Genomic DNA, 19,259 nt, shown 5'->3' with positions numbered 1-19,259 from the left:
TACATTCTAAAAAATGAAAATGATTTAGTATAAGTTTATAGAATAAATAGATTAAAATTTACTGTATAGATGTTTACGGCCATATCACGTTGAAAGCACCGGTTCTCGTCCGATCACCGAAGTTAAGCAACATCGAGCCTAGTTAGTACTTAGATGGGTGACCGCTTGGGAACCCTAGGTGCTGTAAGCATTCTTTTTCTTTTTAATTTACACAAGCTGTAAATTTTAACAAGCATTAAAACAGCGGATTCAATTTATTTTCATCAGGACTTATTCTTTGTAAGCCTGGCACTTATTATATCGTCCACTTTTTGCCGAACCGCTAAGTTAAGGGACGTATACACACCACCATCGGTTGTCATGCGATGTTGGGGAACAGACACAAACATATACACGCACATACATACATATATATATATATATATATATATATATATACACATGTATACACATGTATACGACGGGCTTCTTTCAGTTTCCGTCTACCAAAACCACTCATAAGGCTTTGGTCGTCCCGAGACTATAGTAGAAGACACTTGCCCAAGGTGCCACGCAGTGGGACTGAACCCGGAACCATCTGGTTGGAAAAGTTAAGCATCCCAACGGGCATCATCTGGCACCTCGGTAAGGCGAGCTGCAAACAATGACTGAAAGTTCGTGCTTAGTGGTCCAGTCCCTACAAACATATCGAATGCCAGAGGTTGAAAGAGATAGTTCACTGCCAGTTCCCAGAACAAGCATATGAATTTTTTTAGAAACTAACGCAACTATTATCTCCCTTTATAGAGTCACAGAATATGCAAATCGTTTGAATTATGGGAGAGAATGCTTTACACTATTTGTTCCTGTTCTCTCAGGTTGATGGTTGTTCAACAGTGAACATGACATGAAAGCTATTTTCAATATCTTCACGGGAAAACTTTTCAGCTGCACGATCATCACTGTCAACAAGTTTCATGGGTAAGTAGTAGTCTTACAAGAGGATCCCACCCGCTGAATTTTGGTTAATCTGCGTATGCTTTCTATATTTCATATCGAAAGTAAATCGAATCCACTTTCTTTTATCATATTACATTGTCAAAATTCAATTTGTTTAAATTAATTTTTTAAAAAATTTTAAAAGAAGCAAAAAAAATGCTTACAGCACCTAGGGTTCCCAAGCGGTCACCCATCTAAGTACTAACTAGGCTCGATGTTGCTTAACTTCGGTGATCGGACGAGAACCGGTATTTTCAACGTGATATGGCCGTAAACATCAGAGAAGTAAATTTTAATGTATTTATTCTATAATATCATACTAAAGCAATTTTATTTTTCAGAACATTTGATTTCTTTCAATTTATATAGAAATTGAGGCTTTAACATTTATTTTTTTGCAACTTAAAAGCGAAAAATACGGCCGCACATATATTCATTATTTCTCATTTGCGCGATCAGTATCAATGCTGGGTATAATCTGTAAATAAATTGGTGCTATTTTATATCCGACCCAATGGATATAACGGTCGTATAACGTCATTACACCGGCATATAATAACATTGTTTCGAAAGCACTGGCGCACAAAATGTGAATTGTTTTCTGGTAAAGATGAACGTGTATAACGGGTGCCAAGCAAATAAAAACTTAAATGACCGTAAGAGTGAGAAGGAAAATAGGGAAAGTTCATAAGTCGTTAAAGTGTGCAATGTATAGGTAGTAGTATATGATGTGAATGATTAGTAAGTGTTGTTGCCAGCGTTTAACTGTTCAGCACTGTGAAGGTGAACGATAATTTGTTTTTTATAGAAAGATCGCTAAGATGGCACTGTGAAGATGAAAGATAATGTCTTTTTACCGAAGGATTGCCAAGTTATATACAAAGTGAAAGAAAGAAAAATACATTCTAAAAAATGAAAATGATTTAGTATAAGTTTATAGAATAAATAGATTAAAATTTACTGTATAGATGTTTACGGCCATATCACGTTGAAAGCACCGGTTCTCGTCCGATCACCGAAGTTAAGCAACATCGAGCCTAGTTAGTACTTAGATGGGTGACCGCTTGGGAACCCTAGGTGCTGTAAGCATTCTTTTTCTTTTTAATTTACACAAGCTGTAAATTTTAACAAGCATTAAAACAGCGGATTCAATTTATTTTCATCAGGACTTATTCTTTGTAAGCCTGGCACTTATTATATCGTCCACTTTTTGCCGAACCGCTAAGTTAAGGGACGTATACACACCACCATCGGTTGTCATGCGATGTTGGGGAACAGACACAAACATATACACGCACATACATACATATATATATATATATATATATATATATATACACATGTATACACATGTATACGACGGGCTTCTTTCAGTTTCCGTCTACCAAAACCACTCATAAGGCTTTGGTCGTCCCGAGACTATAGTAGAAGACACTTGCCGAAGGTGCCACGCAGTGGGACTGAACCCGGAACCATGTGGTTGGAAAAGTTAAGCATCCCAACGGGCATCATCTGGCACCTCGGTAAGGCGAGCTGCAAACAATGACTGAAAGTTCGTGCTTAGTGGTCCAGTCCCTACAAACATATCGAATGCCAGAGGTTGAAAGAGATAGTTCACTGCCAGTTCCCAGAACAAGCATATGAATTTTTTTAGAAACTAACGCAACTATTATCTCCCTTTATAGAGTCACAGAATATGCAAATCGTTTGAATTATGGGAGAGAATGCTTTACACTATTTGTTCCTGTTCTCTCAGGTTGATGGTTGTTCAACAGTGAACATGACATGAAAGCTATTTTCAATATCTTCACGGGAAAACTTTTCAGCTGCACGATCATCACTGTCAACAAGTTTCATGGATAAGTAGTAGTCTTACAAGAGGTTCCCACCCGCTGAATTTTGGTTAATCTGCGTATGCTTTCTGTATTTCATATTGAAAGTAAATCGAATCCACTTTCTTTTATCATATTACATTGTCAAAATTCAATTTGTTTAAATTAATTTTTAAAAAAATTTTAAAAGAAGCAAAAAAAATGCTTACAGCACCTAGGGTTCCCAAGCGGTCACCCATCTAAGTACTAACTAGGCTCGATGTTGCTTAACTTCGGTGATCGGACGAGAACCGGTGTTTTCAACGTGATATGGCCGTAAACATCAGAGAAGTAAATTTTAATGTATTTATTCTATAATATCATACTAAAGCAATTTTATTTTTCAGAACATTTGATTTCTTTCAATTTATATAGAAATTGAGGCTTTAACATTTATTTTTTTGCAACTTAAAAGCGAAAAATACGGCCGCACATATATTCATTATTTCTCATTTGCGCGATCAGTATCAATGCTGGGTATAATCTGTAAATAAATTGGTGCTATTTTATATCCGACCCAATGGATATAACGGTCGTATAACGTCATTACACCGGCATATAATAACATTGTTTCGAAAGCACTGGCGCACAAAATGTGAATTGTTTTCTGGTAAAGATGAACGTGTATAACGGGTGCCAAGCAAATAAAAACTTAAATGACCGTAAGAGTGAGAAGGAAAATAGGGAAAGTTCATAAGTCGTTAAAGTGTGCAATGTATAGGTAGTAGTATATGATGTGAATGATTAGTAAGTGTTGTTGCCAGCGTTTAACTGTTCAGCACTGTGAAGGTGAACGATAATTTGTTTTTTATAGAAAGATCGCTAAGATGGCACTGTGAAGATGAAAGATAATGTCTTTTTACCGAAGGATTGCCAAGTTATATACAAAGTGAAAGAAAGAAAAATACATTCTAAAAAATGAAAATGATTTAGTATAAGTTTATAGAATAAATAGATTAAAATTTACTGTATAGATGTTTACGGCCATATCACGTTGAAAGCACCGGTTCTCGTCCGATCACCGAAGTTAAGCAACATCGAGCCTAGTTAGTACTTAGATGGGTGACCGCTTGGGAACCCTAGGTGCTGTAAGCATTCTTTTTCTTTTTAATTTACACAAGCTGTAAATTTTAACAAGCATTAAAACAGCGGATTCAATTTATTTTCATCAGGACTTATTCTTTGTAAGCCTGGCACTTATTATATCGTCCACTTTTTGCCGAACCGCTAAGTTAAGGGACGTATACACACCACCATCGGTTGTCATGCGATGTTGGGGAACAGACACAAACATATACACGCACATACATACATATATATATATATATATATATATATATATACACATGTATACACATGTATACGACGGGCTTCTTTCAGTTTCCGTCTACCAAAACCACTCATAAGGCTTTGGTCGTCCCGAGACTATAGTAGAAGACACTTGCCCAAGGTGCCACGCAGTGGGACTGAACCCGGAACCATCTGGTTGGAAAAGTTAAGCATCCCAACGGGCATCATCTGGCACCTCGGTAAGGCGAGCTGCAAACAATGACTGAAAGTTCGTGCTTAGTGGTCCAGTCCCTACAAACATATCGAATGCCAGAGGTTGAAAGAGATAGTTCACTGCCAGTTCCCAGAACAAGCATATGAATTTTTTTAGAAACTAACGCAACTATTATCTCCCTTTATAGAGTCACAGAATATGCAAATCGTTTGAATTATGGGAGAGAATGCTTTACACTATTTGTTCCTGTTCTCTCAGGTTGATGGTTGTTCAACAGTGAACATGACATGAAAGCTATTTTCAATATCTTCACGGGAAAACTTTTCAGCTGCACGATCATCACTGTCAACAAGTTTCATGGGTAAGTAGTAGTCTTACAAGAGGATCCCACCCGCTGAATTTTGGTTAATCTGCGTATGCTTTCTATATTTCATATCGAAAGTAAATCGAATCCACTTTCTTTTATCATATTACATTGTCAAAATTCAATTTGTTTAAATTAATTTTTTAAAAAATTTTAAAAGAAGCAAAAAAAATGCTTACAGCACCTAGGGTTCCCAAGCGGTCACCCATCTAAGTACTAACTAGGCTCGATGTTGCTTAACTTCGGTGATCGGACGAGAACCGGTATTTTCAACGTGATATGGCCGTAAACATCAGAGAAGTAAATTTTAATGTATTTATTCTATAATATCATACTAAAGCAATTTTATTTTTCAGAACATTTGATTTCTTTCAATTTATATAGAAATTGAGGCTTTAACATTTATTTTTTTGCAACTTAAAAGCGAAAAATACGGCCGCACATATATTCATTATTTCTCATTTGCGCGATCAGTATCAATGCTGGGTATAATCTGTAAATAAATTGGTGCTATTTTATATCCGACCCAATGGATATAACGGTCGTATAACGTCATTACACCGGCATATAATAACATTGTTTCGAAAGCACTGGCGCACAAAATGTGAATTGTTTTCTGGTAAAGATGAACGTGTATAACGGGTGCCAAGCAAATAAAAACTTAAATGACCGTAAGAGTGAGAAGGAAAATAGGGAAAGTTCATAAGTCGTTAAAGTGTGCAATGTATAGGTAGTAGTATATGATGTGAATGATTAGTAAGTGTTGTTGCCAGCGTTTAACTGTTCAGCACTGTGAAGGTGAACGATAATTTGTTTTTTATAGAAAGATCGCTAAGATGGCACTGTGAAGATGAAAGATAATGTCTTTTTACCGAAGGATTGCCAAGTTATATACAAAGTGAAAGAAAGAAAAATACATTCTAAAAAATGAAAATGATTTAGTATAAGTTTATAGAATAAATAGATAAAAATTTACTGTATAGATGTTTACGGCCATATCACGTTGAAAGCACCGGTTCTCGTCCGATCACCGAAGTTAAGCAACATCGAGCCTAGTTAGTACTTAGATGGGTGACCGCTTGGGAACCCTAGGTGCTGTAAGCATTCTTTTTCTTTTTAATTTACACAAGCTGTAAATTTTAACAAGCATTAAAACAGCGGATTCAATTTATTTTCATCAGGACTTATTCTTTGTAAGCCTGGCACTTATTATATCGTCCACTTTTTGCCGAACCGCTAAGTTAAGGGACGTATACACACCACCATCGGTTGTCATGCGATGTTGGGGAACAGACACAAACATATACACGCACATACATACATATATATATATATATATATATATATATATATACACATGTATACACATGTATACGACGGGCTTCTTTCAGTTTCCGTCTACCAAAACCACTCATAAGGCTTTGGTCGTCCCGAGACTATAGTAGAAGACACTTGTCCAAGGTGCCACGCAGTGGGACTGAACCCGGAACCATGTGGTTGGAAAAGTTAAGCATCCCAACGGGCATCATCTGGCACCTCGGTAAGGCGAGCTGCAAACAATGACTGAAAGTTCGTGCTTAGTGGTCCAGTCCCTACAAACATATCGAATGCCAGAGGTTGAAAGAGATAGTTCACTGCCAGTTCCCAGAACAAGCATATGAATTTTTTTAGAAACTAACGCAACTATTATCTCCCTTTATAGAGTCACAGAATATGCAAATCGTTTGAATTATGGGAGAGAATGCTTTACACTATTTGTTCCTGTTCTCTCAGGTTGATGGTTGTTCAACAGTGAACATGACATGAAAGCTATTTTCAATATCTTCACGGGAAAACTTTTCAGCTGCACGATCATCACTGTCAACAAGTTTCATGGGTAAGTAGTAGTCTTACAAGAGGTTCCCACCCGCTGAATTTTGGTTAATCTGCGTATGCTTTCTATATTTCATATCGAAAGTAAATCGAATCCACTTTCTTTTATCATATTACATTGTCAAAATTCAATTTGTTTAAATTAATTTTTAAAAAAAATTTAAAAGAAGCAAAAAAAATGCTTACAGCACCTAGGGTTCCCAAGCGGTCACCCATCTAAGTACTAACTAGGCTCGATGTTGCTTAACTTCGGTGATCGGACGAGAACCGGTATTTTCAACGTGATATGGCCGTAAACATCAGAGAAGTAAATTTTAATGTATTTATTCTATAATATCATACTAAAGCAATTTTATTTTTCAGAACATTTGATTTCTTTCAATTTATATAGAAATTGAGGCTTTAACATTTATTTTTTTGCAACTTAAAAGCGAAAAATACGGCCGCACATATATTCATTATTTCTCATTTGCGCGATCAGTATCAATGCTGGGTATAATCTGTAAATAAATTGGTGCTATTTTATATCCGACCCAATGGATATAACGGTCGTATAACGTCATTACACCGGCATATAATAACATTGTTTCGAAAGCACTGGCGCACAAAATGTGAATTGTTTTCTGGTAAAGATGAACGTGTATAACGGGTGCCAAGCAAATAAAAACTTAAATGACCGTAAGAGTGAGAAGGAAAATAGGGAAAGTTCATAAGTCGTTAAAGTGTGCAATGTATAGGTAGTAGTATATGATGTGAATGATTAGTAAGTGTTGTTGCCAGCGTTTAACTGTTCAGCACTGTGAAGGTGAACGATAATTTGTTTTTTATAGAAAGATCGCTAAGATGGCACTGTGAAGATGAAAGATAATGTCTTTTTACCGAAGGATTGCCAAGTTATATACAAAGTGAAAGAAAGAAAAATACATTCTAAAAAATGAAAATGATTTAGTATAAGTTTATAGAATAAATAGATAAAAATTTACTGTATAGATGTTTACGGCCATATCACGTTGAAAGCACCGGTTCTCGTCCGATCACCGAAGTTAAGCAACATCGAGCCTAGTTAGTACTTAGATGGGTGACCGCTTGGGAACCCTAGGTGCTGTAAGCATTCTTTTTCTTTTTAATTTACACAAGCTGTAAATTTTAACAAGCATTAAAACAGCGGATTCAATTTATTTTCATCAGGACTTATTCTTTGTAAGCCTGGCACTTATTATATCGTCCACTTTTTGCCGAACCGCTAAGTTAAGGGACGTATACACACCACCATCGGTTGTCATGCGATGTTGGGGAACAGACACAAACATATACACGCACATACATACATATATATATATATATATATATATATATATATATATACACATGTATACACATGTATACGACGGGCTTCTTTCAGTTTCCGTCTACCAAAACCACTCATAAGGCTTTGGTCGTCCCGAGACTATAGTAGAAGACACTTGCCCAAGGTGCCACGCAGTGGGACTGAACCCGGAACCATGTGGTTGGAAAAGTTAAGCATCCCAACGGGCATCATCTGGCACCTCGGTAAGGCGAGCTGCAAACAATGACTGAAAGTTCGTGCTTAGTGGTCCAGGCCCTACAAACATATCGAATGCCAGAGGTTGAAAGAGATAGTTCACTGCCAGTTCCCAGAACAAGCATATGAATTTTTTTAGAAACTAACGCAACTATTATCTCCCTTTATAGAGTCACAGAATATGCAAATCGTTTGAATTATGGGAGAGAATGCTTTACACTATTTGTTCCTGTTCTCTCAGGTTGATGGTTGTTCAACAGTGAACATGACATGAAAGCTATTTTCAATATCTTCACGGGAAAACTTTTCAGCTGCACGATCATCACTGTCAACAAGTTTCATGGATAAGTAGTAGTCTTACAAGAGGTTCCCACCCGCTGAATTTTGGTTAATCTGCGTATGCTTTCTGTATTTCATATTGAAAGTAAATCGAATCCACTTTCTTTTATCATATTACATTGTCAAAATTCAATTTGTTTAAATTAATTTTTAAAAAAATTTTAAAAGAAGCAAAAAAAATGCTTACAGCACCTAGGGTTCCCAAGCGGTCACCCATCTAAGTACTAACTAGGCTCGATGTTGCTTAACTTCGGTGATCGGACGAGAACCGGTGTTTTCAACGTGATATGGCCGTAAACATCAGAGAAGTAAATTTTAATGTATTTATTCTATAATATCATACTAAAGCAATTTTATTTTTCAGAACATTTGATTTCTTTCAATTTATATAGAAATTGAGGCTTTAACATTTATTTTTTTGCAACTTAAAAGCGAAAAATACGGCCGCACATATATTCATTATTTCTCATTTGCGCGATCAGTATCAATGCTGGGTATAATCTGTAAATAAATTGGTGCTATTTTATATCCGACCCAATGGATATAACGGTCGTATAACGTCATTACACCGGCATATAATAACATTGTTTCGAAAGCACTGGCGCACAAAATGTGAATTGTTTTCTGGTAAAGATGAACGTGTATAACGGGTGCCAAGCAAATAAAAACTTAAATGACCGTAAGAGTGAGAAGGAAAATAGGGAAAGTTCATAAGTCGTTAAAGTGTGCAATGTATAGGTAGTAGTATATGATGTGAATGATTAGTAAGTGTTGTTGCCAGCGTTTAACTGTTCAGCACTGTGAAGGTGAACGATAATTTGTTTTTTATAGAAAGATCGCTAAGATGGCACTGTGAAGATGAAAGATAATGTCTTTTTACCGAAGGATTGCCAAGTTATATACAAAGTGAAAGAAAGAAAAATACATTCTAAAAAATGAAAATGATTTAGTATAAGTTTATAGAATAAATAGATTAAAATTTACTGTATAGATGTTTACGGCCATATCACGTTGAAAGCACCGGTTCTCGTCCGATCACCGAAGTTAAGCAACATCGAGCCTAGTTAGTACTTAGATGGGTGACCGCTTGGGAACCCTAGGTGCTGTAAGCATTCTTTTTCTTTTTAATTTACACAAGCTGTAAATTTTAACAAGCATTAAAACAGCGGATTCAATTTATTTTCATCAGGACTTATTCTTTGTAAGCCTGGCACTTATTATATCGTCCACTTTTTGCCGAACCGCTAAGTTAAGGGACGTATACACACCACCATCGGTTGTCATGCGATGTTGGGGAACAGACACAAACATATACACGCACATACATACATACATATATATATATATATATATATATATATATATATATATATATATATATATATATATACATGTATACACATGTATACGACGGGCTTCTTTCAGTTTCCGTCTACCAAAACCACTCATAAGGCTTTGGTCGTCCCGAGACTATAGTAGAAGACACTTGCCCAAGGTGCCACGCAGTGGGACTGAACCCGGAACCATGTGGTTGGAAAAGTTAAGCATCCCAACGGGCATCATCTGGCACCTCGGTAAGGCGAGCTGCAAACAATGACTAAAAGTTCGTGCTTAGTGGTCCAGTCCCTACAAACATATCGAATGCCAGAGGTTGAAAGAGATAGTTCACTGCCAGTTCCCAGAACAAGCATATGAATTTTTTTAGAAACTAACGCAACTATTATCTCCCTTTATAGAGTCACAGAATATGCAAATCGTTTGAATTATGGGAGAGAATGCTTTACACTATTTGTTCCTGTTCTCTCAGGTTGATGGTTGTTCAACAGTGAACATGACATGAAAGCTATTTTCAATAACTTCACGGGAAAACTTTTCAGCTGCACGATCATCACTGTCAACAAGTTTCATGGATAAGTAGTAGTCTTACAAGAGGTTCCCACCCGCTGAATTTTGGTTAATCTGCGTATGCTTTCTGTATTTCATATTGAAAGTAAATCGAATCCACTTTCTTTTATCATATTACATTGTCAAAATTCAATTTGTTTAAATTAATTTTTAAAAAAATTTTAAAAGAAGCAAAAAAAATGCTTACAGCACCTAGGGTTCCCAAGCGGTCACCCATCTAAGTACTAACTAGGCTCGATGTTGCTTAACTTCGGTGATCGGACGAGAACCGGTGTTTTCAACGTGATATGGCCGTAAACATCAGAGAAGTAAATTTTAATGTATTTATTCTATAATATCATACTAAAGCAATTTTATTTTTCAGAACATTTGATTTCTTTCAATTTATATAGAAATTGAGGCTTTAACATTTATTTTTTTTGCAACTTAAAAGCGAAAAATACGGCCGCACATATATTCATTATTTCTCATTTGCGCGATCAGTATCAATGCTGGGTATAATCTGTAAATAAATTGGTGCTATTTTATATCCGACCCAATGGATATAACGGTCGTATAACGTCATTACACCGGCATATAATAACATTGTTTCGAAAGCACTGGCGCACAAAATGTGAATTGTTTTCTGGTAAAGATGAACGTGTATAACGGGTGCCAAGCAAATAAAAACTTAAATGACCGTAAGAGTGAGAAGGAAAATAGGGAAAGTTCATAAGTCGTTAAAGTGTGCAATGTATAGGTAGTAGTATATGATGTGAATGATTAGTAAGTGTTGTTGCCAGCGTTTAACTGTTCAGCACTGTGAAGGTGAACGATAATTTGTTTTTTATAGAAAGATCGCTAAGATGGCACTGTGAAGATGAAAGATAATGTCTTTTTACCGAAGGATTGCCAAGTTATATACAAAGTGAAAGAAAGAAAAATACATTCTAAAAAATGAAAATGATTTAGTATAAGTTTATAGAATAAATAGATTAAAATTTACTGTATAGATGTTTACGGCCATATCACGTTGAAAGCACCGGTTCTCGTCCGATCACCGAAGTTAAGCAACATCGAGCCTAGTTAGTACTTAGATGGGTGACCGCTTGGGAACCCTAGGTGCTGTAAGCATTCTTTTTCTTTTTAATTTACACAAGCTGTAAATTTTAACAAGCATTAAAACAGCGGATTCAATTTATTTTCATCAGGACTTATTCTTTGTAAGCCTGGCACTTATTATATCGTCCACTTTTTGCCGAACCGCTAAGTTAAGGGACGTATACACACCACCATCGGTTGTCATGCGATGTTGGGGAACAGACACAAACATATACACGCACATACATACATATATATATATATATATATATATATATATATACACATGTATACACATGTATACGACGGGCTTCTTTCAGTTTCCGTCTACCAAAACCACTCATAAGGCTTTGGTCGTCCCGAGACTATAGTAGAAGACACTTGCCCAAGGTGCCACGCAGTGGGACTGAACCCGGAACCATCTGGTTGGAAAAGTTAAGCATCCCAACGGGCATCGTCTGGCACCTCGGTAAGGCGAGCTGCAAACAATGACTGAAAGTTCGTGCTTAGTGGTCCAGTCCCTACAAACATATCGAATGCCAGAGGTTGAAAGAGATAGTTCACTGCCAGTTCCCAGAACAAGCATATGAATTTTTTTAGAAACTAACGCAACTATTATCTCCCTTTATAGAGTCACAGAATATGCAAATCGTTTGAATTATGGGAGAGAATGCTTTACACTATTTGTTCCTGTTCTCTCAGGTTGATGGTTGTTCAACAGTGAACATGACATGAAAGCTATTTTCAATATCTTCACGGGAAAACTTTTCAGCTGCACGATCATCACTGTCAACAAGTTTCATGGGTAAGTAGTAGTCTTACAAGAGGATCCCACCCGCTGAATTTTGGTTAATCTGCGTATGCTTTCTATATTTCATATCGAAAGTAAATCGAATCCACTTTCTTTTATCATATTACATTGTCAAAATTCAATTTGTTTAAATTAATTTTTTAAAAAATTTTAAAAGAAGCAAAAAAAATGCTTACAGCACCTAGGGTTCCCAAGCGGTCACCCATCTAAGTACTAACTAGGCTCGATGTTGCTTAACTTCGGTGATCGGACGAGAACCGGTATTTTCAACGTGATATGGCCGTAAACATCAGAGAAGTAAATTTTAATGTATTTATTCTATAATATCATACTAAAGCAATTTTATTTTTCAGAACATTTGATTTCTTTCAATTTATATAGAAATTGAGGCTTTAACATTTATTTTTTTGCAACTTAAAAGCGAAAAGTACGGCCGCACATATATTCATTATTTCTCATTTGCGCGATCAGTATCAATGCTGGGTATAATCTGTAAATAAATTGGTGCTATTTTATATCCGACCCAATGGATATAACGGTCGTATAACGTCATTACACCGGCATATAATAACATTGTTTCGAAAGCACTGGCGCACAAAATGTGAATTGTTTTCTGGTAAAGATGAACGTGTATAACGGGTGCCAAGCAAATAAAAACTTAAATGACCGTAAGAGTGAGAAGGAAAATAGGGAAAGTTCATAAGTCGTTAAAGTGTGCAATGTATAGGTAGTAGTATATGATGTGAATGATTAGTAAGTGTTGTTGCCAGCGTTTAACTGTTCAGCACTGTGAAGGTGAACGATAATTTGTTTTTTATAGAAAGATCGCTAAGATGGCACTGTGAAGATGAAAGATAATGTCTTTTTACCGAAGGATTGCCAAGTTATATACAAAGTGAAAGAAAGAAAAATACATTCTAAAAAATGAAAATGATTTAGTATAAGTTTATAGAATAAATAGATAAAAATTTACTGTATAGATGTTTACGGCCATATCACGTTGAAAGCACCGGTTCTCGTCCGATCACCGAAGTTAAGCAACATCGAGCCTAGTTAGTACTTAGATGGGTGACCGCTTGGGAACCCTAGGTGCTGTAAGCATTCTTTTTCTTTTTAATTTACACAAGCTGTAAATTTTAACAAGCATTAAAACAGCGGATTCAATTTATTTTCATCAGGACTTATTCTTTGTAAGCCTGGCACTTATTATATCGTCCACTTTTTGCCGAACCGCTAAGTTAAGGGACGTATACACACCACCATCGGTTGTCATGCGATGTTGGGGAACAGACACAAACATATACACGCACATACATACATATATATATATATATATATATATATATATATATATACACATGTATACACATGTATACGACGGGCTTCTTTCAGTTTCCGTCTACCAAAACCACTCATAAGGCTTTGGTCGTCCCGAGACTATAGTAGAAGACACTTGCCCAAGGTGCCACGCAGTGGGACTGAACCCGGAACCATGTGGTTGGAAAAGTTAAGCATCCCAACGGGCATCATCTGGCACCTCGGTAAGGCGAGCTGCAAACAATGACTGAAAGTTCGTGCTTAGTGGTCCAGTCCCTACAAACATATCGAATGCCAGAGGTTGAAAGAGATAGTTCACTGCCAGTTCCCAGAACAAGCATATGAATTTTTTTAGAAACTAACGCAACTATTATCTCCCTTTATAGAGTCACAGAATATGCAAATCGTTTGAATTATGGGAGAGAATGCTTTACACTATTTGTTCCTGTTCTCTCAGGTTGATGGTTGTTCAACAGTGAACATGACATGAAAGCTATTTTCAATATCTTCACGGGAAAACTTTTCAGCTGCACGATCATCACTGTCAACAAGTTTCATGGGTAAGTAGTAGTCTTACAAGAGGTTCCCACCCGCTGAATTTTGGTTAATCTGCGTATGCTTTCTATATTTCATATCGAAAGTAAATCGAATCCACTTTCTTTTATCATATTACATTGTCAAAATTCAATTTGTTTAAATTAATTTTTAAAAAAAATTTAAAAGAAGCAAAAAAAATGCTTATAGCACCTAGGGTTCCCAAGCGGTCACCCATCTAAGTACTAACTAGGCTCGATGTTGCTTAACTTCGGTGATCGGACGAGAACCGGTATTTTCAACGTGATATGGCCGTAAACATCAGAGAAGTAAATTTTAATGTATTTATTCTATAATATCATACTAAAGCAATTTTATTTTTCAGAACATTTGATTTCTTTCAATTTATATAGAAATTGAGGCTTTAACATTTATTTTTTTGCAACTTAAAAGCGAAAAATACGGCCGCACATATATTCATTATTTCTCATTTGCGCGATCAGTATCAATGCTGGGTATAATCTGTAAATAAATTGGTGCTATTTTATATCCGACCCAATGGATATAACGGTCGTATAACGTCATTACACCGGCATATAATAACATTGTTTCGAAAGCACTGGCGCACAAAATGTGAATTGTTTTCTGGTAAAGATGAACGTGTATAACGGGTGCCAAGCAAATAAAAACTTAAATGACCGTAAGAGTGAGAAGGAAAATAGGGAAAGTTCATAAGTCGTTAAAGTGTGCAATGTATAGGTAGTAGTATATGATGTGAATGATTAGTAAGTGTTGTTGCCAGCGTTTAACTGTTCAGCACTGTGAAGGTGAACGATAATTTGTTTTTTATAGAAAGATCGCTAAGATGGCACTGTGAAGATGAAAGATAATGTCTTTTTACCGAAGGATTGCCAAGTTATATACAAAGTGAAAGAAAGAAAAATACATTCTAAAAAATGAAAATGATTTAGTATAAGTTTATAGAATAAATAGATTAAAATTTACTGTATAGATGTTTACGGCCATATCACGTTGAAAGCACCGGTTCTCGTCCGATCACCGAAGTTAAGCAACATCGAGCCTAGTTAGTACTTAGATGGGTGACCGCTTGGGAACCCTAGGTGCTGTAAGCATTCTTTTTCTTTTTAATTTACACAAGCTGTAAATTTTAACAAGCATTAAAACAGCGGATTCAATTTATTTTCATCAGGACTTATTCTTTGTAAGCCTGGCACTTATTATATCGTCCACTTTTTGCCGAACCGCTAAGTTAAGGGACGTATACACACCACCATCGGTTGTCATGCGATGTTGGGGAACAGACACAAACATATACACGCACATACATACATATATATATATATATATATATGTATATATATACACATGTATACACATGTATACGACGGGCTTCTTTCAGTTTCCGTCTACCAAAACCACTCATAAGGCTTTGGTCGTCCCGAGACTATAGTAGAAGACACTTGCCCAAGGTGCCACGCAGTGGGACTGAACCCGGAACCATGTGGTTGGAAAAGTTAAGCATCCCAACGGGCATCATCTGGCACCTCGGTAAGGCGAGCTGCAAACAATGACTGAAAGTTCGTGCTTAGTGGTCCAGTCCCTACAAACATATCGAATGCCAGAGGTTGAAAGAGATAGTTCACTGCCAGTTCCCAGAACAAGCATATGAATTTTTTTAGAAACTAACGCAACTATTATCTCCCTTTATAGAGTCACAGAATATGCAAATCGTTTGAATTATGGGAGAGAATGCTTTACACTATTTGTTCCTGTTCTCTCAGGTTGATGGTTGTTCAACAGTGAACATGACATGAAAGCTATTTTCAATATCTTCACGGGAAAACTTTTCAGCTGCACGATCATCACTGTCAACAAGTTTCATGGGTAAGTAGTAGTCTTACAAGAGGTTCCCACCCGCTGAATTTTGGTTAATCTGCGTATGCTTTCTATATTTCATATCGAAAGTAAATCGAATCCACTTTCTTTTATCATATTACATTGTCAAAATTCAATTTGTTTAAATTAATTTTTAAAAAAAATTTAAAAGAAGCAAAAAAAATGCTTATAGCACCTAGGGTTCCCAAGCGGTCACCCATCTAAGTACTAACTAGGCTCGATGTTGCTTAACTTCGGTGATCGGACGAGAACCGGTATTTTCAACGTGATATGGCCGTAAACATCAGAGAAGTAAATTTTAATGTATTTATTCTATAATATCATACTAAAGCAATTTTATTTTTCAGAACATTTGATTTCTTTCAATTTATATAGAAATTGAGGCTTTAACATTTATTTTTTTGCAACTTAAAAGCGAAAAATACGGCCGCACATATATTCATTATTTCTCATTTGCGCGATCAGTATCAATGCTGGGTATAATCTGTAAATAAATTGGTGCTATTTTATATCCGACCCAATGGATATAACGGTCGTATAACGTCATTACACCGGCATATAATAACATTGTTTCGAAAGCACTGGCGCACAAAATGTGAATTGTTTTCTGGTAAAGATGAACGTGTATAACGGGTGCCAAGCAAATAAAAACTTAAATGACCGTAAGAGTGAGAAGGAAAATAGGGAAAGTTCATAAGTCGTTAAAGTGTGCAATGTATAGGTAGTAGTATATGATGTGAATGATTAGTAAGTGTTGTTGCCAGCGTTTAACTGTTCAGCACTGTGAAGGTGAACGATAATTTGTTTTTTATAGAAAGATCGCTAAGATGGCACTGTGAAGATGAAAGATAATGTCTTTTTACCGAAGGATTGCCAAGTTATATACAAAGTGAAAGAAAGAAAAATACATTCTAAAAAATGAAAATGATTTAGTATAAGTTTATAGAATAAATAGATAAAAATTTACTGTATAGATGTTTACGGCCATATCACGTTGAAAGCACCGGTTCTCGTCCGATCACCGAAGTTAAGCAACATCGAGCCTAGTTAGTACTTAGATGGGTGACCGCTTGGGAACCCTAGGTGCTGTAAGCATTCTTTTTCTTTTTAATTTACACAAGCTGTAAATTTTAACAAGCATTAAAACAGCGGATTCAATTTATTTTCATCAGGACTTATTCTTTGTAAGCCTGGCACTTATTATATCGTCCACTTTTTGCCGAACCGCTAAGTTAAGGGACGTATACACACCACCATCGGTTGTCATGCGATGTTGGGGAACAGACACAAACATATACACGCACATACATACATATATATATATATATATATATGTATATATATACACATGTATACACATGTATACGACGGGCTTCTTTCAGTTTCCGTCTACCAAAACCACTCATAAGGCTTTGGTCGTCCCGAGACTATAGTAGAAGACACTTGCCCAAGGTGCCACGCAGTGGGACTGAACCCGGAACCATGTGGTTGGAAAAGTTAAGCATCCCAACGGGCATCATCTGGCACCTCGGTAAGGCGAGCTGCAAACAATGACTGAAAGTTCGTGCTTAGTGGTCCAGTCCCTACAAACATATCGAATGCCAGAGGTTGAAAGAGATAGTTCACTGCCAGTTCCCAGAACAAGCATATGAATTTTTTTAGAAACTAACGCAACTATTATCTCCCTTTATAGAGTCACAGAATATGCAAATCGTTTGAATTATGGGAGAGAATGCTTTACACTATTTGTTCCTGTTCTCTCAGGTTGATGGTTGTTCAACAGTGAACATGACATGAAAGCTATTTTCAATATCTTCACGGGAAAACTTTTCAGCTGCACGATCATCACTGTCAACAAGTTTCATGGGTAAGTAGTAGTCTTACAAGAGGTTCCCACCCGCTGAATTTTGGTTAATCTGCGTATGCTTTCTATATTTCATATCGAAAGTAAATCGAATCCACTTTCTTTTATCATATTACATTGTCAAAATTCAATTTGTTTAAATTAATTTTTAAAAAAAATTTAAAAGAAGCAAAAAAAATGCTTACAGCACCTAGGGTTCCCAAGCGGTCACCCATCTAAGTACTAACTAGGCTCGATGTTGCTTAACTTCGGTGATCGGACGAGAACCGGCATTTTCAACGTGATATGGCCGTAAACATCCGAGAAGTAAATTTTAATGTATTTATTCTATAATATCATGCTAAAGCAATTTTATTTTTCAGAACATTTGATTTCTTTCAATTTATATAGAAATTGAGGCTTTAACATTTATTTTTTTGCAACTTAAAAGCGAAAAATACGGCCGCACATATATTCATTATTTCTCATTTGCGCGATCAGTATCAATGCTGGGTATAATCTGTAAATAAATTGGTGCTATTTTATATCCGACCCAATGGATATAACGGTCGTATAACGTCATTACACCGGCATATAATAACATTGTTTCGAAAGCACTGGCGCACAAAATGTGAATTGTTTTCTGGTAAAGATGAACGTGTATAACGGGTGCCAAGTAAATAAAAACTTAAATGACCGTAAGAGTGAGAAGGAAAATAGGGAAAGTTCATAAGTCGTTAAAGTGTGCAATGTATAGGTAGTAGTATATGATGTGAATGATTAGTAAGTGTTGTTGCCAGCGTTTAACTGTTCAGCACTGTGAAGGTGAACGATAATTTGTTTTTTATAGAAAGATCGCTAAGATGACACTGTGAAGATGAAAGATAATGTCTTTTTACCGAAGGATTGCCAAGTTATATACAAAGTGAAAGAAAGAAAAATACATTCTAAAAAATGAAAATGATTTAGTATAAGTTTATAGAATAAATAGATAAAAATTTACTGTATAGATGTTTACGGCCATATCACGTTGAAAGCACCGGTTCTCGTCCGATCACCGAAGTTAAGCAACATCGAGCCTAGTTAGTACTTAGATGGGTGACCGCTTGGGAACCCTAGGTGCTGTAAGCATTCTTTTTCTTTTTAATTTACACAAGCTGTAAATTTTAACAAGCATTAAAACAGCGGATTCAATTTATTTTCATCAGGACTTATTCTTTGTAAGCCTGGCACTTATTATATCGTCCACTTTTTGCCGAACCGCTAAGTTACAGGGACGTATACACACCACCATCGGTTGTCATGCGATGTTGGGGAACAGACACAAACATATACACGCACATACATACATATATATATATATATATATATATATATATAT

General features: G+C 36.2%; 21 non-coding genes across 21 annotated transcripts; 11 read left to right on the top strand and 10 right to left on the bottom strand.

The window, feature by feature from the left end:
• Positions 1-71: 71 nt before the first annotated feature.
• On the top strand, positions 72-190 carry LOC149129465 (5S ribosomal RNA). Its single transcript, XR_016239759.1, has one exon. It is a non-coding gene; the product is annotated as a 5S ribosomal RNA (ribosomal RNA).
• Positions 191-1,135: 945 nt separating this feature from the next.
• LOC149129464 (5S ribosomal RNA) lies at positions 1,136-1,254 on the bottom strand. Its single transcript, XR_016239267.1, has one exon. It is a non-coding gene; the product is annotated as a 5S ribosomal RNA (ribosomal RNA).
• A 694-nt stretch (positions 1,255-1,948) lies between these two features.
• On the top strand, positions 1,949-2,067 carry LOC149129463 (5S ribosomal RNA). The gene has a single exon (XR_016239758.1). It is a non-coding gene; the product is annotated as a 5S ribosomal RNA (ribosomal RNA).
• Positions 2,068-3,012: 945 nt separating this feature from the next.
• On the bottom strand, positions 3,013-3,131 carry LOC149129462 (5S ribosomal RNA). The gene has a single exon (XR_016239954.1). It is a non-coding gene; the product is annotated as a 5S ribosomal RNA (ribosomal RNA).
• Positions 3,132-3,825: 694 nt separating this feature from the next.
• LOC149129461 (5S ribosomal RNA) lies at positions 3,826-3,944 on the top strand. The gene has a single exon (XR_016239757.1). It is a non-coding gene; the product is annotated as a 5S ribosomal RNA (ribosomal RNA).
• A 945-nt stretch (positions 3,945-4,889) lies between these two features.
• On the bottom strand, positions 4,890-5,008 carry LOC149129460 (5S ribosomal RNA). Its single transcript, XR_016239266.1, has one exon. It is a non-coding gene; the product is annotated as a 5S ribosomal RNA (ribosomal RNA).
• Positions 5,009-5,702: 694 nt separating this feature from the next.
• LOC149129459 (5S ribosomal RNA) lies at positions 5,703-5,821 on the top strand. Its single transcript, XR_016239756.1, has one exon. It is a non-coding gene; the product is annotated as a 5S ribosomal RNA (ribosomal RNA).
• Positions 5,822-6,768: 947 nt separating this feature from the next.
• LOC149129458 (5S ribosomal RNA) lies at positions 6,769-6,887 on the bottom strand. The gene has a single exon (XR_016239265.1). It is a non-coding gene; the product is annotated as a 5S ribosomal RNA (ribosomal RNA).
• A 694-nt stretch (positions 6,888-7,581) lies between these two features.
• On the top strand, positions 7,582-7,700 carry LOC149129457 (5S ribosomal RNA). Its single transcript, XR_016239755.1, has one exon. It is a non-coding gene; the product is annotated as a 5S ribosomal RNA (ribosomal RNA).
• Positions 7,701-8,651: 951 nt separating this feature from the next.
• On the bottom strand, positions 8,652-8,770 carry LOC149129456 (5S ribosomal RNA). Its single transcript, XR_016239943.1, has one exon. It is a non-coding gene; the product is annotated as a 5S ribosomal RNA (ribosomal RNA).
• A 694-nt stretch (positions 8,771-9,464) lies between these two features.
• On the top strand, positions 9,465-9,583 carry LOC149129455 (5S ribosomal RNA). The gene has a single exon (XR_016239754.1). It is a non-coding gene; the product is annotated as a 5S ribosomal RNA (ribosomal RNA).
• Positions 9,584-10,556: 973 nt separating this feature from the next.
• On the bottom strand, positions 10,557-10,675 carry LOC149129454 (5S ribosomal RNA). The gene has a single exon (XR_016239932.1). It is a non-coding gene; the product is annotated as a 5S ribosomal RNA (ribosomal RNA).
• A 695-nt stretch (positions 10,676-11,370) lies between these two features.
• Positions 11,371-11,489, top strand: LOC149129453 (5S ribosomal RNA). The gene has a single exon (XR_016239753.1). It is a non-coding gene; the product is annotated as a 5S ribosomal RNA (ribosomal RNA).
• A 947-nt stretch (positions 11,490-12,436) lies between these two features.
• LOC149129452 (5S ribosomal RNA) lies at positions 12,437-12,555 on the bottom strand. The gene has a single exon (XR_016239263.1). It is a non-coding gene; the product is annotated as a 5S ribosomal RNA (ribosomal RNA).
• A 694-nt stretch (positions 12,556-13,249) lies between these two features.
• Positions 13,250-13,368, top strand: LOC149129451 (5S ribosomal RNA). Its single transcript, XR_016239751.1, has one exon. It is a non-coding gene; the product is annotated as a 5S ribosomal RNA (ribosomal RNA).
• A 951-nt stretch (positions 13,369-14,319) lies between these two features.
• Positions 14,320-14,438, bottom strand: LOC149129450 (5S ribosomal RNA). Its single transcript, XR_016239496.1, has one exon. It is a non-coding gene; the product is annotated as a 5S ribosomal RNA (ribosomal RNA).
• Positions 14,439-15,132: 694 nt separating this feature from the next.
• Positions 15,133-15,251, top strand: LOC149129449 (5S ribosomal RNA). Its single transcript, XR_016239750.1, has one exon. It is a non-coding gene; the product is annotated as a 5S ribosomal RNA (ribosomal RNA).
• Positions 15,252-16,198: 947 nt separating this feature from the next.
• LOC149129448 (5S ribosomal RNA) lies at positions 16,199-16,317 on the bottom strand. Its single transcript, XR_016239495.1, has one exon. It is a non-coding gene; the product is annotated as a 5S ribosomal RNA (ribosomal RNA).
• A 694-nt stretch (positions 16,318-17,011) lies between these two features.
• LOC149129447 (5S ribosomal RNA) lies at positions 17,012-17,130 on the top strand. Its single transcript, XR_016239749.1, has one exon. It is a non-coding gene; the product is annotated as a 5S ribosomal RNA (ribosomal RNA).
• A 947-nt stretch (positions 17,131-18,077) lies between these two features.
• Positions 18,078-18,196, bottom strand: LOC149129446 (5S ribosomal RNA). Its single transcript, XR_016239395.1, has one exon. It is a non-coding gene; the product is annotated as a 5S ribosomal RNA (ribosomal RNA).
• A 694-nt stretch (positions 18,197-18,890) lies between these two features.
• LOC149129445 (5S ribosomal RNA) lies at positions 18,891-19,009 on the top strand. Its single transcript, XR_016239748.1, has one exon. It is a non-coding gene; the product is annotated as a 5S ribosomal RNA (ribosomal RNA).
• The last annotated feature ends 250 nt before the right edge of the window (positions 19,010-19,259 follow it).

This window comes from Octopus bimaculoides, unplaced genomic scaffold, assembly GCF_046866305.1.
Source record: "Octopus bimaculoides isolate indiv1 unplaced genomic scaffold, ASM4686630v1 contig39, whole genome shotgun sequence".
Taxonomy (NCBI): domain Eukaryota; kingdom Metazoa; phylum Mollusca; class Cephalopoda; order Octopoda; family Octopodidae; genus Octopus; species Octopus bimaculoides.
This window is presented reverse-complemented; position numbering and strand designations above follow the sequence as displayed.